The 16,040-nt window shown below is 42.4% G+C and overlaps 1 protein-coding gene across 1 annotated transcript in view; it reads right to left on the bottom strand.

Annotated features, from left to right (window-relative positions):
• Nucleotides 1-16,040, bottom strand: part of MED14OS (MED14 opposite strand) — a 354,140-nt gene that overhangs the window by 120,357 nt on the left and 217,743 nt on the right. The window lies entirely within an intron of this gene.

The following is a 16,040-nucleotide window of genomic DNA, read 5'->3' as shown; positions in this document are numbered from 1 at the left end:
AGAGGATCCTTTGTTTGAGGAGGGTGATGAAAATTTGGAGTTATCTGACTAGGGCTCACTGTTCTGTATACGAAGGGGAAAGAGGATTTCTAGTCACAGAAACTGCACGACTGGGGCCAGCAAAGTTGAGTGAAGGTTGGAGTGGATGGAGTAAAAGATGTAGAGATTCCAGGACTGAGAGAAGAAACTTGGGATGAATCCTTTTAATGGGATTCTTGAGCAAAATGCAGCCCCTAGGGCACCTGGGTGGCTCAGGGTTAGGCCTCTGCTTTTGGCTCAGGTCATGATCTCAGGGTCCAGGGATGGAGCCCCACATTGGGTTCTCTGCTCAGTGGGGAGCCTGCTTCCCTCTCTCTCTCTGCCTGCCTGCCTCTCTGCCTACTTGTGATCTCTATCTGTGACAAACAAATAAATAAAATCTTTTTAAAAATGCAGCCCTTTGTGCTGTTAAGGATGCTTTCTGAATAAAATAGGGCATGTTCATGAGTATAGCACTGTGGAGACAGGTTTAAAAACTCTAAAAACCGTCAGGCAAAGAAAGACTTCTGAGTCCAGGGAGATAAGGTCTTGTAGTGGGTTGAATGGTGGCCCCCAAAAGACGTGTCCCTGTCCTAAACCCTGGAACCTGTGAATATGACCTTGTTTGGTAAAAGGGTCTTTGCAGATGAAATTAAGGGACTCAAGATGCAGAGCTCACTCTGGATTTTCTGAGTGGGTGCTAACTTCCAATGACAAATGTCCTTAGAAGAGAAAGGCACAGAGTGATTAGAAACAGACAGAAGAGGAGAAGAAGACAGGCAGAAGAGGCGACACGAACATGCCGAGCCAAAGGTGTAACCATCGACGGAAAGATTGGATTGATGTGGCCACAAGCCAAGGGACCCAAGGGAATGTTAGTGCCCCCCAGAAGCCAGAAGGTGTATGGCCCTGTGGACACCTTGATTTTCGATTTCTGGCCTCCAGACTAGGAGAGTTTAAATTTCTGCTGTTTGAAGTCACAGGGTTTATGGTAATTGTCACAGTGGGCCCCAGGAAACGATTACAGGCTTGCAGCTATAAACTCATGAAACAACAAGCCCCAAATGGAGTTATTTACCCTCCATGACAGCAAACCAAGACTCAGTTTCAACCTCTCCGAGGAATGTGGTTCTTTTTTTCCCCTAAAGTAATCTCTACACCCAACGTGGGGCTCAAACTCAGGACCCCTTGGTCAAGCTCTTAGGAATGAGCCAGCCAGGAACCCCAGGAATGTGGTCTTTTAACAGTCAATCTGAAATTTCCGGATCAGCACCAGTGAAGGAATTTGCATGAGAAAAACCCTGCCCAGCCCTTCCCCGCAAAATGAAGTTGTCCTGGCCTGAAACAATCCTCCTTTTCTTTTGCTAATACTTCCTTGCCCCACCACAGCCAGCCTATAAAAACCTTCCATTTTGTGCAATTTTCTATCTCTCTTACTTGTTAGATGGGATGTTGCCTGATTCTTGGATCTCAGTAAAACCAAGTAGTCTTCAAATCTACTTGGTTGAATTTTGTTTTTTTTAATACTTAACAAGTTGGAGGTGACACGCCACGCGGAGCCAAGAGTTTGGGTCCCCAGGGCTCCAGGGAGTAGAAAAGACCCCTTCTTTATGTCCTGGAGAATGAGCTGGTGGTTCTGTGGCTCTTCCAGGGTCAGAGGAGGAATCCATGGGCTGAGGACTGGCTTGCAACATTTCCTCTCCTCTGGCCACTTGTCAGCATTAGTGCTGCAGGAATAGGTGCATACTTTGGACACGAGAGTGAGAAGATTTTTAAACAGCAGCCAAGGAGAAAGCAATCTATATTTGCTCGGTGGAAATAAAATTTTACTGCTCTGTGAGCCGGGCTTATTAATTCAGAGGAGGGAAAGGAAATTGGCCAAGTCTGCCAACTTTTATTTGATAAAGTGACCAGCCACCTGAGGCGGGCATGTTTTAAAGGACCCGTTCACAGCATGAGGAAGGGGGATGAGCAAGTTGGATTTCTGAAGGAACAATGCCACAGAATGTTTATTCTACCTACCTGCTGTCTCCTATGAAGAGAAGGTTGACTTTCAAAATTGTTCTCTATTGGAAACTGTTTTAAAAACTTCCTTTCTGTAATTGTTAGAAAGAGAGGGAGCTAGGATTGGGAGGAGAAGGGAGAGGATCTTTGACATACTTATTTAACATTAAAGCCTTCACTGGATTTCTCAGCACTATTAGGAGGATAGCATCCGGCTGGGACTGTATAATACTTAAGTATCCTTGGACATTGTCTTTGTTCCTGTTCACATGTAATTTCAAATTTGATGGTTAAAAAAAAAACATACACACCCAGATTTACTAGTTAAGACTCACTCCCTTCTCTTTCAATTCACAAAGGATGGTTCTTTAAAGGATAGAGACTGGACTAATTGTCTGACTGCGTCTTAGAGAAATATGGTAAAGCTTAACTGAAAATTTTCAGACTACAAAAATAATACCATTTCCAATTTCTTCCCCTCTTCCATCCATTTGTCTTAAAAGAACAAGATAGAGAAAGTAGATCTTCTCAGTTCTTCTTTCTCGTTTCCTTTCTCACTTCGGTCTAGATGTAAGGCATACATTATTCATCCTCCACTAGTTCACTTAATAATCTCCCTTCCTTTTTTCCCTTCACACCCACGGTCTATAAATTAGCATCTGTGATATATGGATTCTAAATAGAAGGTGGAATTCTGCCTTACAATCTGGAACATTTCTTATGTTATTTTTCGTTTCAAGGAAAGCAGAATCTGTAAGTATTACATCAGTCGGGATTCAGACAGGGAAGCAGAGCCACCATGAGTATTCTAGGAATAAAACCTCTCACAGATGTGGGAAGTGCTGGGAAAGTGAACGTCTGGAAGGAGGAGATGGAAGATTGGAGAGTCATTAGCTGCCACTGAAAGCGATGGTGCAGTTGGAGCTCTCAGAGCTTTCAGGAAAGTTCAAGAAGCCAAGTGCATCTGGCTGTTCAAGGAGGGCAGTGAAGGGGTGGTTCATGGAGGGGTTTGTGGAAGTGGTGGCCTCTGTGTAACTCCTGCTACAGTGGGTGTGGGACTACAGACAAGTTCCTGGCCGAGGGCCTGAGGCAGCTGTCGGCTGGCAGAGCCAAAAGTAGGAAATGGGAGCTGGAGGTGGAGCCGGCACGAGAGCCGATGAGCTGGGATCAGCCGGGCACCTCTGTCTCTGACCGGTGCTGTATCTGACGGGAAATGTGCCACATGTAGTGACTGTTGCTCGCCTTCTGCCCTACAATTCCCACACAGGTTCCTCTTTTGGCCAATTCTAACCCAGAATCATACAAAGGAGGGGTTTCTAGGAAACTGGGGTTCCCTGCCTTAGCCGAGTTGGCATAGTGCAATTCAGCACAGCACCCACTGCCAAGATGGCTGACATGGCATCACACACAGAAGCCATTTTGAAATTACTCTTCCATTTTGATGTCCCTCAGTTCAGGATTTAAAATGCATAAGAATGCTGTCTTTTTTTTACTATGCCTAAGTACTCCCGCTTTGGGTGGTACTGGGCCGGGCAGGATATTGTCCAGTAGAGGGGGTGGCATGGAGGCACTCAGAGGATTCCTGGTTGTGGCTCTGACTCATATGTAATACGTAACCTACGGCAAGCCCTTCCCCTCTGTGCTTCTCGTTCCCTCACCTTAAAATGGGCAGAATTCTACTCACTTGGCTTTTATAGTCCAAATGAGATAGTGGAAGTGAAAGCACTTTGTACACTGGTAAACACCATGATGGTTGTAAATCCCATTATTTCAAGGGCTATTCTTCGGTTTGGCAAATGTTTAGAGCTTACATATAAAACGGATACTCAAAAGTAATGGTGAAATGAAATAATGAACTAACATGACTTCACATCATGATAAAAAAAAAATTTAAGTTGTTGGTGAGGACATAATTTCAGATGAGGAAGCTAGCAGAGAACATCTTTACTCCCTGAAGTCAGCATACTCCATGCACCCACAACAGGGGCATGATAACTCAGCAATTTCTCTGCCCCTACAGAGATCTGCTTATTTTCTAGTTAACAAAGTGGGGAGCGGAGCCTGGGTGGCTCAGTTGGTTAAGCATCTGCCCTTGACTCGGGTCATGATCCCAGGGTCCTGGGATCAAGCCCCATGCTGAGCTCCCTGCTGGGAGGGAGAGGCTTCTCCCTCTCCTCCCTGCTTGTGCTGTCACTATCTCTGTTGCTGTCTCTCTCTCAAATAAATAAAATCCTTAAAAAAAAAAAAAAAGAGTAAGGGGGACATAAATCATCAGCAGCATCATCACCATCGTCATCACCATTTGCCTGGAGGCCCAGAATACGCCGGAATTGAGAGAGTACTGCTGATGGGAGAGTGATTAGTGTTGACCTCTCTAGAGGATAATTTGGAAATCTGGCTCATGACCTAGTAACTCCACTTGTGTGAGTTTATCTGAAACCAGTGCTCCATTTATATAGAAAAGTGTAACTGCATTCCAGAGGTGAGCAAACTTCATGTTAGAGGTGGTTGTGTCTTGTGTTAAAGCAAGCACCTGTAGGAACCTTGATGGTATGTTCTAATTGGGGAAGAACTTGGAATGGCATAATGTAAACTAAGAGACTTAATAAGAATGTGTGGAGCTCCTCCTCTGTGTCAATTCCTAGTCCAGATTATGGGAATACAGCAATAAAAACAGACCAGTTCCTGTCCTCATGGGGGGAAGAGACAATACAAAAATGAACAATGTAATCAAATGTCAGGTAAAGCACCATGAGGGAAAATATAGCAGTGTCAAGGACTACAGAATGATATGGGTGCTCTTTTTAGATAAGGTGGTCAAGGAAGGCTTCCCTGAGGAGGTGCCATTTGCTCAGCAACATGCATGAACTGAGGCAGGATAGTATACTGTGATCTGGAGTCAGAACATCTCAGGAAGGGGAATGATGAGTGTACAGGCCCCAGGATGAGAAAGAGTTTCTTTATTTAAGGGACACAGGGGAGACCAGTGTGGCTGTACCACAGTGGGCAAGTCGGGAGGGTGATAGTAGCTGAAGTTGGAGAGGGAGCCAGGTTACAAACCACAAGGGCTTTTGATTTGGGTCAAGTCATATGGGAAGCCACTGGAAAGTTGTGAACTGGAATGTGACTTTTGCTGGCGTAAGTACTGAAAGGATATTTATGGAAAGTAAATTGTAGATGGACAAGAGTGGAAGCAGAGAGACCAGTTGGGATCAAATGCAGAGGTCCAGGAAGGAGGCTATCAGGAGTCTGGGAACGGGATAGGTTAGCAGTAGAGGAGGTGAGGGGTAGTCAGAGCCAGCATATACTTTGAAGTCAGCGCTGACAGGATTTCCTACCAGGAAAAATATGAGTTGTGAGAGAACAACAAGAGTCAAGGATGACTCCAAGATTTTGGCCTGAGCAAGTGGAAGAATGGAGCTGGCGTGTACTGAGATGGGGACTGCCAGGTAAAGAACAGATTTAGGAGTAACGCAAAATTTAGTTTTGGAAAGATTAACTTCGAGATGCATACTAGGCATCCAAGTGAAGAAGCTGGGTAGGCAATTAGGCATCTGAGGCTAGAGGTCAGAGCAGAAGATATATACTTGAGAATCATTAGTGTATAGAGGGTACTCATATACCCATTAGACTGGATGTGATCATTCGGGAATGAGTAAAGTTAGAAAAGAGGTAAAAATCTCAGTCCTGGGACACCATGGTGTTTAGAAGTCAGGAGGAGGGCAATGAACCAGTAAAGGAAGCTGGGGAGTGGTCAGTAAGGAAGGAAGGAAACCAGAAGAATGTAGTGTCTTGGAAGCCAAATGAAGAAAATGTTTTGAGGAGGAACTGGTTTCTTGGGATGTGTGAGGGATTAAATAATGCTAAAGTAGGAGGCATTTAGAATTTTCAGGGCTACTAGAGTGAGGAAGTGAACAGTTTAGGTACAGAGGAAAAAGAGAAGACATAATATGGTCAATGGAGAGAGCAGAAGGTCCCAGGAACATGGCAGGGCTCAGGGTCCATGAAGAAACATCACGAATAAAAAGTCCCCATATAGTGGAGAATGGCCAGTAACTTTCTAGAGACAGTAATATCTGGTGTGAATTTGAAGTTATTTCTTGCTGTGTTGTGACTGGCTTTCATTTCCCCCAAACTTCAGTAAAAGTCAGCCACCCATGACTGCCATGGTCTAGTGGCACTTTGGGCCGATGAAGGAAGAGGGGAGAGAGTCATGTTGAAAGAGTGCAGAAGGTAAAATGCCCAATAAGGTGAAATGTTTGGAGGGATAAACAGGAAAATGGAGTGGGAGGTGACCAGGAGAAATGGAACACCCTGGGGGCCCTTAGGTGACTTTGAGGGAGGTGCTGGGCTTGCCTTGGCTTCTGGAAAGGAGTCCTTAGCATTTTATTTAGATATTAAAGGAAAAGATTAACTGTGTAGGCTGGAGGACCTGGGGTCATCTGGGTAACAAAAATAAACTGAAAAGTGTACAAGGATTAGGGTTCTTAGCAGGATTTTTGATACTAACCAATACTGGAAAGCAGCTTGGATGTCTGGAAGCAAGGATGTGATTAAGTAGGTTGTGAGGTTTCTTTCTTTCTTTCTTTGTTTTTATAAATTGTGACATTCACAACTTTTAAAAAAATTTTATTTATTTATTTATTTGACAGAGAAAGATCACAAGTAGGCAGAGAGGCAGGCAGAGAGAAAGGGGGAACCAGGCTCCCTGCTGAGCTGAGAGCCCAATGTGGGGCTCGATCCCAGGACCCTGGGATCATGACCTGAGCTGAAGGCAGAGGCTTTAACCCACCGAGTCACCCAGGTGTCCCTGAGGTTTCTTTCTAATGGAGCCTAGAAATGATAAGGGTACATATTCTGTTGAATGAGAGAGGCAGGTTTCAAAACAGTATGCATCGTGGGATCCCAGTTTTGTAGAGGTAATATGTGCATATCTATATGTGTGCAAGGAGAAACAATTAAAATAATTAACCAATATATTTGAAATGGTGGTCCCTGAGTGGTAGGATTATAGTTGTCTTTTATTTTATTTTTTTCTCCTTTGTATTTTTCTATTCCTATTTCATAAGGATTTTTTTTTACAGTGAATATTTACTACTTTTATGATTAGAAAAAGCAATCCATGTTTAAAGAAGAATTCACTGATATATGACTTGGATTTTTTTTTTTAAGATTTTATTCATTTATTTGACAGAGAGAGAGATCACAAGTAGGCAGAGGGGCAGGCAGTGGGGTGGGGGGTAAGCAGGCACCCCACCAAGCAGACAGCCCGACACGGGGCTCAATCCTAGGACCCTGAGATCATGACCTGGGCTGAAGGCAGAGGCTTAACCCACTGAGCCACCAGGTGCCCCATGACTTGGATATTTGTGAGCACTGTCTCTATATTTTTTGAGTAAACTTTATTTGACTAGAAAGATGTTCAAAGAGGTCCAAGATTCAAAATTTGCCTGTGGGTTAATATAGATGTGTGTAACTAAGATGATTCTGGGGCAGTTAGATGTATTCTGAACTCTTGTGGTAGATGAGCTTTGGGAGGAAAAATGAATGTCAGGGCAGAGATATTACTGTCTCTAGGCTGCCATTTGTTATTCTTAGGTCTGGCTCTAAAATCAAGACTGCAGGAGACTTGCTGGGTTCACTGTAGAGTTTAGAGAAGACAGGTGTATGGCTGTCCTGATGGTAGAATGCATATTTCAGATAGGTAAGCATGCCAGCTTCCTCCTTGGCCACGTAGCCCAGAAAGTGGACATTCATGCTGCTTTTATCCTCTCTGAAAGCCCATCTGGACAGCTGGTTCCCATTTGGTGCGCGTCATCAATCTTGATGTTTGTGCAAAGCAATACCGACAAGCTAGAACAGAATGGTCCATTGCTCCAGGTGTACATAACAAAATCATCAATCATTAACATAAAAAACCTTCCAAGGGCCCCCATCTCCAGGTGTTCAGCAAGGCTTCATCATGATTCTAGGTTCCCTAGGAAACATGTGAGGCATGAGGAACCAGAAATGTCCGTGTTACTCTTTCCTACCCTCCTATTTTCCAGGTTTTTACCACAGAGGGGTTAGCAACTAAGACTCTCCAATTCCCAAGTTCAATACCCCTGAGGAAAGACTCTCAGGGGCCCATCATGGGTCAGGAGCCCATATCTGGGCCAGTCAACAAGTGATAATATATGTGAATGGCTCTGTATGTGAGTGTACCAATCTTTGGGGAATTAAAATGAAAGTTGGCTGTGGTAGTTTGGGTTCTGACTCTGAAACTGACTCTGAGATAGAGTTTATAGTTACTGCAGGATATTTATTAAGAAGTGTTCTTGTTGGGGGGGGCGCCTGGTTGGCTCAGTGGGTTAAAGCTTCTGCCTTCGGCTCAGGTCATGATCCCAGCGTCCTGGGATCGAGCCCCACATCGGGCTCTCTGCTCAGCAGGGAGCCTGTTTCCTCCTCTCTCTCTGCCTGCCTCTCTGCCTACTTGTGATCTCTCTCTGTCAAATAAATAAATAAAATCTTTAAAAAAAAAAAGAAGTGTTCTTAGGGGCCTCTGGGTGGCTCAGTCGTTAAGCATCTGCCTTTGGCTCAGGTCACAATCCTAGAGTCCTGGGATCCAGCCCCACATCGGGCTCCTTGCTCAGCCAGGAAGCCTAGTTCTCCCTTTCCTATTCTCCTTGTTTGTGTTTCCCCTCTTGCTGTGTCTCTCTCTGTCAAATAAATAAAACCTTAAAAAAAAAAAAGTGTTCTTAGTGGGGTCCCTGGGTGGCACAGTCCATTGGGTGTCTGACTCTTCGTTTCCTCTCAGGTGTGGGCTACACTGTCAGTGTGGAGTCTGCTTAAGACTCTCTCTCCTTCTCCCACTGTCCCTCCCGCCATGTGCTCTCTCTAAAGATAAAGAAATAAATCTTAAAAAAAAAAAAAAAATCCCCTCTTAGCAGGGAGTCAAGAAAAAGAAATAAAAGGCATCCAAAATGGAAAGGAAGAAGTAAAACTGTCTTTGTTTGCAGATGATATGGTCTTATATACAGAAAATCCTAAAGATGGCCCCTAAGACTGCTAGAACTAATCAACAGATTCAGTAAAGTTGCAGGATACAAAATCAACATACAGAAAACAGTTGTGTTTCTATACACTAAGAAGAAAGCATCTGAAAGAAATAAAGAAAACAATCCCATTCACAATAGCATCAGAACCAATAAAATACTTGGTAATATATTAAAGCAAGGAGGTGAAAGATCTGTAAACTGGAAACTATAAGAATTTTAGAAAAGAAATTGTAGAAGACTCAAGTAAATGTAAAGATACTCTGTGCTCATGAGTTGGAAATATTAATATATTGTTAAAATGTCTACCCTAGCCAAAGCTATCTATAGATTCAATACAATCCCTATAAAAATTCCAGTGGCAATTTTCACAGGACTAGAACAATCTTGAAATTTGTATGGAACCACAAAAGACCCCTAATAGTCAAGGCAATTCTGAGAAGGAAGAACAAAGTTGGAGGCATTGCATTTCCTGATTTCAAACTATACTATAAAGCTGTAGAAATCAAAACATGTGGTACTGGCATAAAAACAGACACAGTGACCAATGGAACAGCATCAGGAGCCCAGAAATAAATTTGCACACTAATATTTGATAAGGGAGCCAAAAATACTAACTGGGGAAAGGATAGTCTCTTTGATGAATGGTGTGGGGAAAACTGGATAACCATATGCAGAAGAATTATACTGGACCCCTCACAAAAATTAACATGAAATGGATTATAGACTTAAACATCAGACCTGAAACTGTAAAACTTCTAGAACAAAACATGGGAAAACAACTCCTTGACATTGGTCTTGGCAGTGCTTTCCTGCACATGACACCAAAAGCACAAACAAACAAAATAAAAAATAGACATATGGGACTACATCAAATTCAAAAGCTTCTGCATAGCAAAAGAAACAATCAACAAAATGCAAAGGTAACCTACAGGATGAGAGGAAATATTTATGAATCATGTATCTGATAAGGTGCTAATACCTAAAAGATATAAAGAACTTGTATAACTCAATAGCAAAAAAAAAAAAAAAAGTTAAATTAAAAAAAAAAAAGAACCCGAATAGAGATTTTTTGAAGGAAATCATACAAATGGCCAACAGATACAGGAGAAGGTGCTTGACAACACTAATCATCAGGGAAATGTGAATCAAAATCATAGTGAGGGGTGCCTGGGTGGTTCAGTCGGTTCAGCGTTTGACACAGGCATATTATTCAGCTTTGATAAAGAAGAAAAGGGGCACCCAAGTGGCTCAGTCATTAAGTATCTACCTTTGGCTCAGGTCATGATCCCAGATCCTGGGTAGGAGCCCTGCAACAGGCTCGCTGCTCAGCAGGAAGCCTGCTTCTCCCTCTTCCACTTCCCCTGCTTGTGTTCCCTCTCTCTCTTTCTGTGTCAAATAAATAAATAAAATATTTTTAAAAAGAAGGAAATCCAGTCATTCGCAACAACTTGGATGAAACTCATGGTCATAATGCTAAATGAAATAAGTCAGACAGAGAAAGACAAATATTGAATGATGTCACTTATATACAGATCTGAAAAAGCTGAACTAAGGGAAACAGAGTGGAGTGGTAGTTACCAGGGGCTGGAGGTGGGTGAAATGGGGAGATATCGGTCAAAAGGTGCAAACATCCAGTTATAATATTAACAGGTTCTGGGGATCCAATGTACGGAACAGTGATTATAGCTAAAAATACTTTCTTTTATACTTGAGATTTGCTAAGACAATAAACCTTAAATGTTTTCACCATTAAAAAGTGGTAATTATGTGATGGGATGGAGATGTTAGCTAATGCTATGGTGGTAGCCATTTCACAATATATTAATGTATCAGGAGCCTGGCTTGCTCAGTTGGTAGGGCATATGACTCTCCATCTCAGGGTTTTGAGTTTGAGCTCCACACTGGGTGCAGAGATTACTTAAAAATATGATCTTAAAAAATGTATCAAATCAACACACTGTACACCTTAAATTTATATAATGTTATATGTCAATTATATTTCAATAAAGTTGGAAAAAGTGCTCTTGGAATCCACACCTGCGGGTATTAGGAGGGGAAGAAAGTAGGATTGGGTAGAGGAAGAAGTCAAGTTTCAATGCAGGCCTGATGGCATACTTGGCTGACCCTACAGGGAGCCCTGCAGTTATAACAGTCCTGTAGAATCCTCCAAAGATGGGCAGAAAAGGCTGCACCTTTATACCCCTGCAATGATCAGTCACCGAGTGTGGGCTGCCCTGGTGATTTTATGCAGCTGAGATAGACCCTGGAGGGTGGACATCTAAGGACTGTCTGCTGACCATACTCTTGAAGTTAGACAATAAGAGATAAAATCTGGGTAATGCATCATAGCATTCACCATGATGCCCACTTGGCAGGATAAGCAAAAATAAATAAATTCTAGGGCATTTGAAACATAATGCTGTATTGTTTTTCCGAAATATTGTATGGATTCTATTAAATTTCAGCCTGGAAGTAAAAACACTTATGACTCAATTTTCAAAAGACAACCCAATTGAAAATGAGCAAAGGACGGGGATAGACATTTTACCAAAGAGGAAGTACAAATGGCTAATAAACACATGAAATGATGTTCAACATCATTGTTCTGAGGAAAATGCAAATCAAAACCATAATGAGATACCACTTCACACCCACTAGGATGGCTAGGATCAAAATGATAGTAAGAAATACAGGCAAGAAGGTAGAGAAATGGGAACCGTCATACATGGCCGGAGGGTATGAAAAAAAAACGATACAACAACCTGTTAAATAGTTTGGTGGTTTCTTAAATAGTTAAACATAAATTTACCATCCTCAGCAATTCCTCTCTTAGGCATCTACACATGAGAAATGAAAGTGTATGTCCTTGGGGCGCCTGGGTGGCTCAGGTCATGATCCCAGGGTCCTGGGATCGAGCCCCGCATCGGGCTCTCTGCTCATCGGGGAGCCTGCTTCCTCCTCTCTCTCTCTGCCTACTTGTAACCTCTGTCAAATAAATAAATAAAATCTTAAAAAAAAAAAAAAAAAAAGAAAGTGTATGTCCTCAAAATACTTGCATGCAAATATTCATAACAGTATTATTCACAATAGCCACCAGTTGAAAACAACCCAAATATCCACCCACTGATGAATGGATAAACAAATTGTGGTATACTCATACGATGGAATATTATTTTGTTATCAAACAGGAACAAAGTCCCGACATAGACTACAACATGCTCGAATCTTAAAAACATCATGTTAAGTGAAAAAAGCCAGACTCAAGAGTATATGCCGTATGATTCCATTTATATAAAAAGTCCAGAAAAGGTAAATCTAGAGTCAAAGGTTGCCTGAGCCTAGGATAATACAAATGTTCTAAAACTGTATTATGGTGATGGCTGCACCATTCAATAAATTCATACCACATCACTGAATTGCCATTTAAAACTGGGTGAATTTTATGGTAGTAAATTATGCCTGAGTAAAGTTGTTTTAAGTATTTTCAAACTGGGGGCACCTGGGTGGCTCAGTCGGTTAAGCGTCTGCCTTAGGCTCAGGTCATGATCCCAGTGTCCTGGGATCAAGTCCCAGAGTGGGCTCCCTGCTCAGCCGGGAGCCTGCTTCTCCCTCTGCCAGCTGCTCCCCCTGCTTGCGCTCTTGTTAGCTCTCGAGCTCTCTCTCTAGCAAATAAAATCTTAAAAAAAAAAAAAATTTCAAGCTGGTTCTAAAATATTTAACAAATGAAATCCAATAGAACTAAGATCAAAGGGACATCTAAAATTCACTTAACTGAGTTCTAATTTTAAAGCATGGGTTAGACATTTCTTACTCTAACTCGGAATACTTGCTGGGCACAGGAGAGGCACAAAGAGTAGATCATTTTCTTCCTCTCTTTTAGGGCAACAAAGTAGGATCTAAAATTAATCAGTGTCAGTAGATAAAAATGGCAATCAGTTTTTAAAAAACAAGTTCAGTAGGTAATGTGCAGAAAAGATGCTATCGATGTTTACTTTCACCCTCCACTTAATAAATCTTCTGTGAAGAATTAATTTACTGTTACCAACACAAAGTTAATACAATGCATCATTGTGCGGAGTGAGAATTGCTCTGTGAGCCCAGTCACCTTCAGATTTGTGAGTAAAATAAAGTATTTGTTGTAAGTCACCATTTCAGGGTGGTTTGTTATATACTGATAACCTGAACATGCCCTAAGCCCTTCAATCAGAGCAGTCCCCAGGGAGACAGCCATCTTCTCTCTCCCAGTTTCCCCATTTCTCTCTGTGGCTTCACCAACCTCCTAGTTACCTACATCTGAAATCACAGAGTCATTCTGTGCATACTTTCCTTCACCCGCCCCCCCCCCACCCCCCAGGACTGGTCAATTGCCAAGTCTTGTAAGTTCCATATTGCTTGCCTCTGTTTTATCCCCTCCAGGCTTGCTGTAATTGCCCTGCCTTCCCTCTTGCCTGGATGATCACTGTAGTCTCCTAAATTCTCTCTCTGCCTCCAGGCTTCCTCATTCCAATCCTCTGGCCTTTAAATCTTTAGAGGTTCTCACAGCCTAAATACTAGCCTAGCATTCAAGGTCTTTCTTCAACCCGCCCTCACGTTCCTGTGATGATTAACTATATGTGTCAACTTGGCTGGGCCATGGGGTGCCAACATATCTGGTCAAACATTATTCTGAGTGTTTCTCTGAGGGAATTTTTGGATGGGGTTAACATTTAAATTGGTGGACTCTGAGTAAAATACACTGCCCACTGTAATGTTGGTGGGCCTTACTCAGTTACTTGATGGCCTGTATAGAACAATGTCCAGTTTGACCCTGTCCCCTGCCCCCATCCATGCTCCACCCACAGGATCTGGGGCGGCCTGCTGCTCCAACCAGGACCAACCTCTGAACTCTCTGCCATGTTCTGTCTCTATTGTGGTATACTGGAATAGGCACCTCAACAAACTCTCTCGAAAACAGCTAAAGCACTGACCATATTTCACAAACTTGTGGCCCAGGGTGTAAAGTCACTGTTAGGTCAGGATCTGATAAGAGTTTTATCTCAAAGTCTTACCCAAAGATAGTGCACTGGATATGGAATCCAATTCCAGCTGCTCTCCATGACCAGATTGTAGAGATTTAAGCTTAATCAGCTATTCTTTTGTATATTTTTAAAAACCAAGAATAATGTTCATTTAGTTTCACATTAACACTAGGGCTCTTTCCTGCATTTTGATCCAATTCGCAGAACTGTCATTAGGCTTTAAATTGAATTCACAAATATAATGTTTAGAGAATTTTTTTTTCTCCCTGAGATTTAGTATAGTATTTGTTCCTGACCCATGTGATTTCTGAGTATCTAAAATACATAAATTATTTATGGTCCAGATGGCGATCTGATACTTTGCCTCTCAAAATGTTTTATGCTTTTGCTGCATGCATAGATGTTCAATTACAAAATTCAGGCTGGTCTTTAGGTACTAGTGTAATAGCCCAAGGCACTTTTTTTTTTTATTACAAATAAACACTCCCTTTTAGGCAACCTTTTCCCCTTCGATTTTCATGGTTTAGAATTAGAAACTATTTTTCTCAGGACCTACGAAGTTAAGGAAAAGAAAAGGGGGAAAATCCTTTTTTCCTCTTACTTAGAGGAGGGAATTGATTTTCTTGGCCAAATTAGAAATTTCCACGTTTCAAAACAAGAGGCTGTGAATAGACTTTTAATTGTTCCCCAAAATACCTTTGTGTGTGTGTGTGTGTGTGTGGTAATAAAAACGCTGAACTTAAGAAGGTAAAATGGCCTCCCAGAATAGAGACTACATTACCCAGCTTCTGTTACAGCTAGGTATGGTCATGTGACTGCATTATGGTTAACCATACTTGAGCAGAACTGATATGTGCAAGTTGTGGGTCATGTCCTTGAAAGGGCAGAGTTTGCTGCCCCCACATCTCTTCCTGCTTCCTGTTGGCTGGAAAAGGTATGTGCTAATGAGCCATCCTGGACCATATGGACAAATCTCCACCCAGGCATGGAAGTTCCTAAGACAGAGGAGCCTGAGAACACCATGGTACTGACAGAGCATCCCTGGACTACCCATGCTCAGGTATTAACATGAGAGAGAAATGAACTGCTTTCTGTTATGTAAAACATTATTATTTTGGCTCTCTGAGTCAACAGCTAAAACTATGTTCTAATGAAAATCACCGATACTTAAGCAGAATTATAGAAAATTTTCATTAGGGGCACCTGGGTTGCTCAGTCAGTTAAGCATCTGCTTTCCTCTCAGGTCATGACCCTAGGGTCCTGGGGTGAAGTCCTGCGTCAGGCTCTCTGCTCAGTGGGGAATCAACTTCCTCTCCCTCTGCCTGCTGCCCCTTTGCTTGTGTGTGCTCTCTCTGTCAGATAAATAAATCTTTCTTTAAAAAAAGAACATTTTCATTAAAAGTCTAGAAAAATGACCAATAAAAGTTCCCATTGTCCATTTGCTGTTGAGGGTTGAAAAAAGCACTGATGGATTTTTCTTGATATATGGTTACAGGCATATTTTTAAAAAAATATTTTATTGGGCGCCTGGGTGGCTCAGTGGGTTAAGCCACTGCCTTCGGCTCAGGTCATGATCTCAGGGTCATGGGATCGAGCCCCACATCGGGGTCTTTGCTCTGCGGGGAGCCTGCTTCCTCCTCTCTCTCTGCCTGCCTCTCTGCCTGCTTGTGATCTCTCCCTGTCAAATAAATAAATAAAATCTTTTAAATATAAATAAATAAATAAATAAATATTTTATTTATTTATTTGACAGAGAGAGATCTCGAGTTGGCAGAGAGGCAAGCAGAGAGAGAGAGAGAGAGAGAGAGGAGGAAGCGGGCTCCCTGCCAAGCAGAGAGCCCAATGCGGGACTCGATCCCAGGACTCTGAGATCATGACCTGAGCCGAAGGCAGAGGCTTAACCCACTGAGCCACCCAGGCGCCCCTACAGGCATTTTTTTGACTAAGTGCTTGAAGAAAAATC

The sequence above is a fragment of the Mustela erminea genome, chromosome X (genome assembly GCF_009829155.1).
Source record: "Mustela erminea isolate mMusErm1 chromosome X, mMusErm1.Pri, whole genome shotgun sequence".
Lineage (NCBI taxonomy): Eukaryota > Metazoa > Chordata > Mammalia > Carnivora > Mustelidae > Mustela > Mustela erminea.
The sequence above is the reverse complement of the archived record's forward strand: the minus strand, read 5'-3'. Positions and strand labels throughout refer to the sequence as shown.